The sequence below is a fragment of the Anas platyrhynchos genome, chromosome 2 (genome assembly GCF_047663525.1).
Source record: "Anas platyrhynchos isolate ZD024472 breed Pekin duck chromosome 2, IASCAAS_PekinDuck_T2T, whole genome shotgun sequence".
NCBI lineage: Eukaryota > Metazoa > Chordata > Aves > Anseriformes > Anatidae > Anas > Anas platyrhynchos.
In genome coordinates this window covers 54,567,746-54,579,279 of record NC_092588.1, presented here as the reverse complement: position 1 = coordinate 54,579,279, position 11,534 = coordinate 54,567,746, and the positions used below count along the sequence as shown (strand labels likewise).

Sequence of the window (11,534 nt, the reverse complement as noted above, 5' to 3'; positions counted from 1 at the left end):
AGGGAGCAAAGAGGTCAGAGCCAGGCTCTTTCCAGTGGTGCCCAGTGCCAGGACAGGAGGCAATGGGCACAAACTGGAACACAGGAGGCTCCCTCTGAGCACCAGGCAGCACTTCTGTGCTGGGTGGGTGACACTGGCACAGGCTGCCCAGAGAGGTTATGGAGTCTCCTCCTTGAAGATCTTCAAACGTTACCTGCACAGGGTCCTGGGCACCCTGCTCTGGGGGGCCCTGCTTGATCTGGGGTTGGCCCAGATGACCTCCACAGGTCCCTTCCCGCCTCAGCCACTCTGTGGTTCTGTGAAAAAGCCACCTTTGGCCTGAGCACTCCAGCAGAGGCTCGGATGCCTCTGGGTAGCTCCCAGCTCCCCACTGCAAAACTACCCCTCGGCCATGGAGACAAGGTGCTGTCTGAATAGCTCAGGCACTGGAGCTGCACCTAAATAATTGGGAAGTGTTTCTCTTTTCAATGACTGAGGCACTCGTAGCTGATGTCAAGTAGAATATCTGATTTTCCATCCTCAGGCAGCCCCTCACATGCATTTAGGAGCTGTCTTGGACAAAAGAGATTTTTTTTCACTGTATCATGCAATGAGACAGACAACAGAAATTTAATCCCAAGGCACAACAAAGTGCCCATCAGAGATGGCATAAGCAGTACAACCCCATTAATTTCAGTGTCCTGAGCATAAGGATTTATATCCACTGTGTCAAATTTTGCAGTTGTTGTTGTTTAAAGCATAATGTAAACTCAAGAGGGTGAACTGTGTCCTCACTTTAACTCCTGTCCCATAATTAAGTCACCTGGTTTATGGATGTGATTAAGGGGGACAATCTGTCTTTTAGATGGCGTGGCATATTGGCCAGGAAAGCAATGGGGATGTTTACTAACATCTTCTTCAAACTTGAGAAATTATGAAGCAGTGGAACAGCCGATGATATTAATTTACATGTGTCTGGAAGGAGAAGCTAAAAGATTCTGCCACAATATTCTCACCACCAGAAATATCAACAGTCAAGGAACAATTCTCAGGATGGCGGGAGAGGCTTTAAGAAGAAAAGCTTTGGTAGACTGGAAAGTGGAAGGGGACCCACTTGAATTACAGGGAAAGGACTTGGCTGTGAGATGGTATAGTCAGAAATGCAAATGTTTTAGCCCCCAGACTTAATGGCATAAGTGTTTCTAAGTGGTATCATGATACATTGTGCATCAGCTGCTGGACCTCTGTACCATGTGGATTTTGGTGATGTAAAACCAGCAGCATGTGGGGCATCCTCTCTAATTCAGTGGTATGGAGAGGAAAGATGGGTGTTGTAGACAGCCCCATCCTGTATCCAATGCCAGGACATCCTGCTGGATCGACAGAAGCCAGGAACCCTTGGGTGTAGCTGGGAAATGTGGCCCTCACCAGTCCACAGAAGCAAACAGGGCTGAGGCCTCCCCGCCACTAGGCCCCAGCCTACAATGCCTCTCTGGCTCACTTTTAAAGTTTTTTTTCTTAGTATTTTTGTTTAACATTTTATGTTTGGGCTTTTTTGATTCACTTTCTAGCCCTAGCCTGCTTCATGCTGCAAATTGTTCCTCTTTATGCCACCTCCATGACTTGTTTTTTTCTCACAAACAAAAAAAAAAAAAATATTTTTAAAAAAAGAAAAAAGAAAAAACTGGAGGGGTGGATAAATACAAACCAAAAGGACAAGAACATAGGAGAAAATAGTGCTTTTTAATGTAAAATTTGATTAACACAGGAAAATGTTGAGAGAGTATCAGACATTTCTCCAACAAATTTCTTCTTCCAAAGATGAGTTCTAAAATTTATTCTCTTTATTTTCATCTACATATTTTCAGCTTAGCTATTTCTTCTTTGCAAGTAGCCATGCAGATGCTTAGCAGCTCCTGAGGGCATGTGAAACCCAACTCACCCCTTAAACTCCTCAGAGAGACAGAACTCAGCAATGCAAAGTATGAGATGATTACTTATTATATTCACATGCTATCATGTAATTAAAACTTTATCTGAAGAAGAGAGAGGGGAAACCACAGAGTTGATTTCATGTGGCTATCAGTGAAAATTTTTAATTGCCGTTATGTCCGCTTACATTTTTTCATAAATAGTTCTAGGGTACATTAAGGGAAATCTCATCACTGTGATGTGCCATTCACAGCATGGTGTGGGGTTAGGTGCTTTTTTTTTCTTTCTCTTTTTTTTTTTTTTTTCCAAGTGTTTCACATTTTTCCAATAGATGTGGGCAAAGTTTTGTGTAATTTTCCAGTGACCTTGATTATGCAATTCTGTGTGGCTGCTGCCCCAGGCGACATCAAAGATGCCACTCTTGTTATCAGGTCGTGGGCAGCCCCAGGGTGCTAGGGACACCCCGAGGGCACCTGGCTATGCCAGGGGCAGATGGCCCTCCATCCTGCCTTGATTGATGAGCTTGTCCTAGGGAAACTCTTATTGCTCCTACTCCACTTTTCTTTTTTTTTTTTTTTTTTTTAAGCAGGTAACAGAGCTGGCAGGCGTAAAACTCACAGAGGCATCATCAGACAGGTGATCATACCCCAAAAACTCAAGGTACTTACACCCCCCTCCAAACAGAGAGAGGGTGGTTCCAACCCAGCTTATCACATGCTTGCCTACAAACAGGGGCTCTAACCCCACTGAAGTCAAAGGGTTAAACTGGGCCTCCTTTGAAGTCCGCAGTGCAAACCTTCATCCCAACCCGGCCCGTTCCTCCCCCCAGCACTAAGTACTTTGATGAATCAGCGCTGAAGCACCTAAACGAGGTGCAAAGCAACATCTCCTCCCTAGCATGGCAGGCCCAACCCTCATGAGGGATGATGGAGCTCTGGACAGGGCATGGCCCTTCCACGCTTGCTCCTAGGGCCCATCACGGATAGCAGGGGGAAATCCCACACGTGTTAAGCCCCCGCTCCTCTCCACAGCCTGGCCACCATCACACAGCTACGGGTGACGACCCTGCAGAGGCCTTCAGAAGGAAGCAGCATGAGTCACTGGTCTTGCCCAATAAACTCGCCAACCTCACTGTCAGCGATGGGTTACAGGAACAGGAGAAACCAACAGCAGATCAGAAGTGTGAAAATGCTGCTAATGCTGCAAAAAAAAAAAAAAAAACAAAAAAAAAAAACACCTCCCATCACAGATGGATCCTTTTTAAATGTTGCCATAATTTAAACCTCACCCCCCCAAAAGATGAAAGTCACCTACACCCAGTGTTTCAGATGGTTCAGTGTTAGATATTTTTGGGGTAGGGCCCGGAAAACCAACCTATAAGAGGTTTCTCCCTACTCCTCTTTGAGAACTCCTCTCCATTTCTTGTTCCTTTTTTGCACAATTTATTTTCCCTGCAGGCCTCGGAGGAAGGTTTGAGCAACCAGGTGATCTGTCTCCTAAGTGCTTGGTGTGATGAAGCAGAGAGGAATGGAAATCACCCACTCATCCTGGGTTTTCACAATTGCTTTGCTTTGCATCATGTTTCCTGCTATACTAGTAAAGAAGCATCCTTTTATTTATTTTTTTTTTAATTATTTTAAGCAGAAAATTGAGTGAAAAATAAGAAGGAAGAAAAAAAAAAAAAAAAAAGAAAAGATAAGCTGTGGTCAATCAAGCCCCAGCTCTCTTGTCTCCAGTTTGTGATATGTTTTATGATCTCAGACACAACAGATTGTGAGCCTGCAATGTTTGGAAATGGTAGATGATTAAACCTTCTGGCCAGGTGTAAATGCAACCTTTGTCTTCTGCTCACTGTGTGAGAATCACCTTCCTTCTCAAAGTCCCCGGCTGGCCCTGCTCTCATCAGTGTTACAAACATCCCCTGCCTGGAGTCACAGCCACCATGCACTTCCACTTTATTTCTAATCTATAAATGCACCAGTGCAATCCATACCACTTGAATTTTCCCAAGTTACAGAAACAAAAAATAAATAAATAAAAATTGCCAAGCAAGCTACTAAAATTTTGAAAGAATGTGGCCCGTGAGTTTTTCTGCTTCTTCTGTTGGGGGGATTTTGTACCAGGTAAATAATAAAAAATGTGTAATGATTGACTAGGCTTTTAAACCTGAACTGAAGGTAAGTTTGTCTTGCTGTTCCAGTTAAATATTCTCACTAGCCCCCTTCTCTTTCTCCAGTTTATCATGCCACAAAGTCCCTTTCAGCCTGATTCATTCTTTATTCTTTAGAAATTTGGGCAACAGTCAAATCTGACCTTTAGAGCCATAAACAAATTAAATTGTTTCACAACCAAATAATACGAAACAATATTGAATAGCTCGGCTTCCGCCGAGTTTCCTCTTAAAGAGAAAGAAGCCCCAGAACAGCACGACACCGAAAAATGGAAGATAGAGAGATGGAGCACGAGTGATGGGGAAATACTGGAGCACAAGTGGTGTTCCTAGAAGTGATGGGGAACCACAGGGGCCTGGCTCCGGACTGGCAGACACCAGCACTTGGGAAGATGTTGTCAGAAGCCTTAATTTACCTAATTATTTACTCTGCTGGGAGCAGGGTGCTCCCCCAGGGGCATGTCCCACTGCAAGCTTGTTGCTGCAGAGACCTCAGGCACTGGCAGCTGTGGTGGTTCAAGGAGAAACCCAATGGTGGCCGATGTGTCCTCGGTGCCACCAGGCTGGAACTATGCCTCCTCTTCCCTCTGTTTGCCTGAACTTTGGCTGCACGCAGGGCGGCCACCCTGTGCAGGCAGCACCCACTGCCACACGGTCCCCCTGACACAGGCGAGGGGCAGGGCTGTGTCACCCGCTTTCGACACGGCGGGGACATCCTTGGCAGCCTTGCCATGCCCGTCCCCTGTGCCTGGGATGGGGCCTGGGAGTCAGCTGCTGGCCCTGGGGACAGCGGGGTGCTGTAGGGCTCGGCACATCTGCGGCGCACTGCTGGAATGCGAAGCATCTGGGGCAGATGCGGAGGCTCGATAAGGCTCCTCGTTGTCCTTAAAAACGTTGTGGAGCGCCAGCTGGGGATTCCCCTGGCAAAGGTGGATTCCCTGCCTGGCACCAGGCTGATCCCAGGCGCTGGGGCCACCACAAGCAGCCCAGCCCTGGCCCCCAGGGAGATGCCCTGTGGTCCCCTCTGCAGTGGGTGGCAGGGTTGTTCACCCTGTCCCCTTCACAAGGGGAGAGCTTGGCTGGGCACAGACAGGGAGGAACAAGCACAGGCTGGGCATCGGAGACATGTACTGCCTCTGTGCTATCTGCATTTTGGCAGCAATACTCTGAGAATTATATACTCACTTATATAATATACATAATATATAATATATAATATTTTTTAATATAACAGCCATGATTAATTCTTTTCAGACACATGGTTTGTACACAGGCGACAATATGCTTACATGAGGCACAGGGACAGCTTGCTTTGCTGATGCTTGTCACCTAGACTAACATCTCAGCTACACACATGCTGATAATCACTGCTGTTACAGCCACTGACAGGAAAAGCCTTTAATTATAAGCAGCTTTGTACAAAGCTGAGGCACGAAGAGCATTTGGCTGCTTTAATTAACCTTAAGAATTATGAAGCCATGCCTGCAACTGAAATATAGTTTTGCCTTTTGTAAACCATTTGACACAAGAATTATGAGGCCAAGAATTAGATGTAGGAACACATCCAAATATTTATACTACGCTCATTACTCTGGTATCTGAGCGCGTGTTTACCCTGTAACCTCCACTTCTACATCCGTTAATTTCACTTCGCTGCACAGCCCGTGTTACCCACCCATCGCACGGTGCCACTGCCTCCCTGCTGCAGGGACTGCCCTACCTCACCCAGTGCTCGTCCAAGTCACTGAATGCCACTGGCTTCGGAGGCACGGAGAGGAGCAGATGTCCTTGCAGTTGCCACAATGACGCCACTAGTGGTTAAAGAGGGTTTGGGCAGGAGCATAGACTCCCACAACCAGGACGTATTTAATTACTGGGATGATTCGGATAAAAGCTCTTTCTCTGGGTATTATACTTGCCACGTGCTCAGCACAAAACTTGCTGCAGCTTCTCCTCTAGCAGGCAGTTCTCCTTGCTTCAAAACCAGGAGGCTGCGTGCAGCAGATCTCTGCTCTACGCCGGGATGTTGCAGCGCCCCGATGGACTATACCCCCTCACTTTGCCTTGCAAAGTCCTCCAGCAAAGAGCTCCAGCCCCAGCATTTTATTATGGCAAGAAAACAGGGCAGCAGAGCTCCGGTAGCTGCTGTCATCAAAATGCTAACAGAAACTCAGGCTAAGTGTACTAAATGTTTCACCATTAGCAAAGCCAACGTGATGTATTTTTTTCTGAAGACTGGGGGAGGGAGGAAGCTGTCAGCAATGACACCGAGATAGATGCAAAGCTGTGAAAATGACTTTAAATAAAGTTTTAGAAGTCTTTTGACAAAATAAAATATACACCTATTTTAATCGAATGTTTTGCTCAATCTTTAATGAATCTTTTCATTTGAAGTACGTTAGCTGATGGAGTGAAAAAGAAGCAGAATTTGGAAAAATAAAAATTAAAGCCAACAAGCTTAATTTTGAAAAGTTCAAAGCGAAATATGGTGTACCTTGGAATTTTCTTCCTAAATTATGTTCTAGTAAATCACTTGTCTATCCGGACTGTCCCACATAACTCTACATTTGTTCTAGCAAAAACCAGTGTTAGCAATTACACACACACACAAGAATTTACCTTTTTCTCATGCCTATGAATGATCAGAATTGCAAGCACCCCAGGCAGAGATTTTCAGCAAATGGCATTTTGTAGCTTTCAGATTAGGAAGCAAAACAATTTGAGAGGGTACTTCCAATTCCTTGTATCAGACCACACAACCCATGCCCAGAAGATGCCTGTTGAGGTCAGCACTTCACGGAGGCACTCCAAATGGGCACCTCCCCTTCTGCCTTTCCTGCCTCTCTCTTCTGCCACCCCAAGTCTTGAACTGGCTCGACACCAGCATTTAACATCGCCACCTTGCCTCTGCGTTAATACCGAAAGGTTTTGTCGTTTCTGTGGATGCATTTCTTTTTTTCCCCACACCCGTTTCACCTTCCTTGAAGAAGCAGTGTGGCTTTCAAGGGACATTTCATGACTGCCAGCCAGATGGAGAGGAGGAGCACCATCCCACCCTCACCTGCCTGTCTCTTGGCAAGCAGGCAGGAGATGTTGGCCACCACCAAGAGAAGCTGGGAGAGCCCGCTGAGGTGGGAAGGGAGATGCTGCCCCAGCACATGGGGCCTGTGGCCACCAAGAGAGCCCAGCACGAGGAGCTGGGGCCAGTCCCACATTTGCACGCCCATCCCTATGGGGACAGCTCCTGTCCCCCCATCTAAGAGCAACTCAGGTTACAGGCACTCAGCTTCATCTGTGCTGTTGCTGTTTCATCCACCTGTTATCTTCTGCTGTTCTTCAGAAATTACTGCCAAATTATGCTCTTTTTTTTTTTTTTTTTCTTCCTCCATTATTAATATCTTTTCTAGGGTGGATAGCTTCCCAGATCACCCTCCACCCACTTACACACATGCATGCACATACACTTTATAGAAAGTGTTTACTTATGCGGGGGCAATAGTTTAAAAGGTAAATGAAATAGAGGACGCAGCCTGGATTGGCTTAGCAACACAAACAGTGCCAGCAGGTAAAGGGCCCGGGCCTGTTCTTTCCCACCTCAGAATTGTTTTAAAATGACACCCCTTCATAATTAATTGTACAGCACCTGATTAGTCACTATTGACAGACCCAGAGCCAATTGACTCTTTTTTTTTTTTTTTTTAATCTGGCTGGGGAGAAAATATGAAGTGCCTGTAGCGACACACACACACGCTGCAGCTCCTGGTGATTACATCAGGCAGCTGAGCAATTAGAGCCCCGAGTATCAGCGCTCGGGCTGGAGGCAGCGGTGGCAGGATCACAGCCCCGCGTCAGCCTTTAATATGAAAATGAAGAAGGGAAGCAGCAAATCCAATAAACCGGAGAAGTCAAACAAAGCCAACTGGGAGTTCGTTTGTTGATAAGCGGAGGGAAGAAACGCGGCTGATAAAGCTGGGTGCTTCTGCAACTCCCGTCTCTCCCGTGGGTGAGGAGGATTAAATTACTCAGGAGGCAGCCTGAATACACCCAAGCAGGAAAACAACCCCAAAGGCAAAAATAAATAAATAAATAAATAAAAGAGTGTGTATTTCGTTTGCAGCGGGGCAGAACGGGTGCGTTTCTACCCCCTTTCCACTTCCAGGCATCTGCGGGTTCTTTGCAAAGCAAATGAGTTTGCTCCCTGACAGGGCAAGGACACACGGGAGTGGACCAGCCGCTTTTGCTCACCTTGGTCTGAAATTGTGTTATCGTGCTGAAAGTTTGGAAAGAACAAAGTCAGCCTCCACTACCAAGAAGGCAGTTTCCCACTCACTTCGCAAGGTCCTTCCTCTCAAGCTCCCCCAGACGCAGGGACTTCATGCGCCTCAGCACAGTACCAGTTTAACTCACCCGTTGTACAACCCAGTAAAGCTAAGTCCTGCCACTGTGCAAACACTTTACTCTCAAAGAAGAGGATCTGTACAAGACCTTAGCCAACTTCTGAGTACTTCTGTGTAAGGTATTAAGCCAATATTGGTGCCTACATAGGAGCTTGCACCGATTTGAGTTAATCAGTTTAAACCCGTACCTTTAGATAAATACTTGTGTGCAGGCAGACAATGACTTAGGATTTGACTGAAAGCTCAATGAATACAATGTGAATGGATGTGTAGTCTGAATAAATACACACATAAATAAATAAGGAGCCACTTAATTAAGGTTCTGCGGCCATTCTCCTCCCAGAGGAGGCACTGTGCTCAGAAAACCCCAGAGCTAAGTCTGAAGTGGATTACACAGCTTTGGCAGAGAATCTGCTGCTCTGGAAGATGAGGAGCTCATTAGGAACATGTTACGGTAGAAAATATTCCCTCCGTGGAAAGGCCCCCACACATCTAGACTACTTTAAGCAAGGTGATTTTTCCCTGAAGGAGTGCCTGCAGAGCAAAGATCCTCCTCTTGACTGACATGAACCATCTTGGCTATAGGAAGAGTCCAAGCCACGCTGGGTCCAAGGTGACAAGCCCTTCTAAACGTGCCTAGCTCTGGACTGGGCTGGTACACATGCTCCAGACATGTCCTGAGGTACTTTCTCAGTTAATATATTAAACAACAGTACAAAACGCAGCATATGGTTTATAGAAATTGCACCAGTTGAAAAAGCACCAACTCACAGATATTTATAGTTACACATTAGGGTCCAGATCTCTGTGGGAGCACATAAATACTGCACCAGTTGATATCCACACAGTCCATGGCCAAATCCTGGGATCAGGAACATATCTGTCCTCCTGCACTTGTTCACAGCTGCCCTATAGAGAATCAACATTTATGACTCAAAAGAATGCTGCAAGGACTTGGAAAAAAAAAAAAAAAAAGAGCCACACCTTTGCTTTTAACTGGAATCAAAACTGTTTTGTTTCTGGAAAACCATTATTAGCCTCAAACATTTTTTGTTTACAGGAACTGTGTCACGGGCTCTATGGCAAAACACAATTTTCTCAAGAAACACTCTGTAATTGCCACTTAACTCAAATCCCTAAATATCTGCAGAATAAGGGCCTAATCAGAGGCAATGAATCCCAAGAAAAATAAAAGATTAGACAACAGCAAGACTACAGGATGAAGCAGTGTATTGGGATTACAGTGGCATGGCAACTTGGCTTCAGAGGAGGATGCACAATTCTCACTTCAGTTCTGACATTTTCTTTGGCTTTGTTTTTAGGCCACGTGTTACATTTTAGTCTTGCTTTGCCTCTTATTTTTCAGGCAGGGGTCTTACACTTTTCTTCATTCCCGTTCTCTAATTCCATTCCAGAGCTTCTGCAAAGAGCAGCTTTTCTGCATTTTCCATTCCAGAAACCTATTACAGGATCTGCTCCTACAGACGATATTGTAACCATCAGTCATTTCTTGTATTTTATCCTGCACCTGCTGAAACAAAGCATGGAGCTGCTGCTCCAGTAAAGAATACATACTTCTGGATCACAGCTGTAGCCCAGCTAAGTCTTAAATCTTCAGCAGCAAACCACCCTCACCACCATCCTCCTGAACCCAGTAGCTACCTGGAGTGCCTGGTCTGTGACAGGTGACTTTTGATAACAGAACAGAGATTGTTGCAGTGGAAGAAGAAGGGTAGGGTAGTCTTTGACGGGGTTCAGTCCCCAGGTTTTGTTAAAAAAGCAGAGGTCTGGACTACTGAAGTACTTCACCTCAAGTATTCTCTATTGCATGTCTCCAGAAACTTAACTTCACATGCAGGCCTTATCCTCCTGGTTTGCATTTCCCTGGCCTATTGCTCAGCTACAGCCAATCTTCTTTCCCTCCCCATCTGCATGCAGAGAGACTTTTCCCTCTGACTCCAGCAACCTTCCCTTTTGCAAGACCCATCTGCACACAGCTGTGCTAACAGGCCTCCCCAGGGCCCTGCCCAGTCCCCAGCTGCCTGGTGTCAGGAGGTTAAACCCAGCACGTGCAGGCACGACCTTCTTCTGGCCATGCTTGTCACCTCTCCCTCCATCCCACTCTGTTTCCTGCTCATGTCCTCATGATGTTCCCACAAGAGCTGAACCCGCTCCCTCAGGACCTCCAGTGTTCCCCATTTCCAGTCAGGCTGCCTTTCTTCTCACCTCTTCTATATTCTGGTTGCAGGACTGGGCCACGTAGGCAAGGAAAGCCAAGTTCTTGCAGCCCGAGGCACCAGTTTGGGACCAGCTTAGATACTGGTGCTGTGCAGGGAAGCATCACAAATGGATGGTTGCATGGGATTAATCCTGCTCAGGCCACACGTTCCTGTAGGCTCTGGATGACAGCCAGCTCCACATCATTACAGCTTCTGAACAGGAGGAAGAGCCTCCTCTGGGGCAAGATACAGCCTGCAAAACCTCATTAAGTGTTCACAGGTGAGATAATCAGTAGTGGGTTATATGACTAATGTTATCTTTAGCAGGACATCCTCCTTGCTGCACTGCTTTCCGGCAAGTGTCTGGAGAAGATGCCAAGAGGCTGAAGATCTGAAAACCACTGTCAGAGGAGGGGATAAAACAAACAAACAAACAAACAAAAAAAACAAACAAGAGACAAGGTCTTCCAGGAGCAGTGCCTGTTGCTCCAGATCGCATGTGGGTGTTGGGAAAGCTGAGACCGACGTCTCAGGCGCTGGGGTGGGAGTCTGGAAACTCAGGTCCTGTCCCTCACCTCTTTATCTGACCTGCCATGAGGATCTCACATGAGCTCATCTGGCTGTACCCTATGGTATCTAAGTAATAAGCATCCTAGAGGCCAGCAGAACCCCACATCTCAACATGCTGCAGCAGCATGACTGATCCTAACAGGAGGAGGGGTGAGAGGCTGTGAAGTCATGCTTCCCCGGGTCCTGGGCAGCTGTAATCCATTACAGACAACATTGTAATAAATGCTGATAATCCTTTGTTGGTGGGGAAGAAATGTTTGGGGGTGG

General features: G+C 46.4%; 1 long non-coding RNA gene across 1 annotated transcript; it reads right to left on the bottom strand.

The window, feature by feature from the left end:
* Positions 1-8,793: 8,793 nt before the first annotated feature.
* On the bottom strand, positions 8,794-11,319 carry LOC110351836 (uncharacterized). The gene is made up of 3 exons (XR_002399816.4): positions 10,054-11,319; positions 9,858-9,956; positions 8,794-9,387 (listed from the first exon to the last, which is right to left on the bottom strand). It is a non-coding gene; the product is annotated as an uncharacterized lncRNA (long non-coding RNA).
* Between the last annotated feature and the right edge of the window lie 215 nt (positions 11,320-11,534).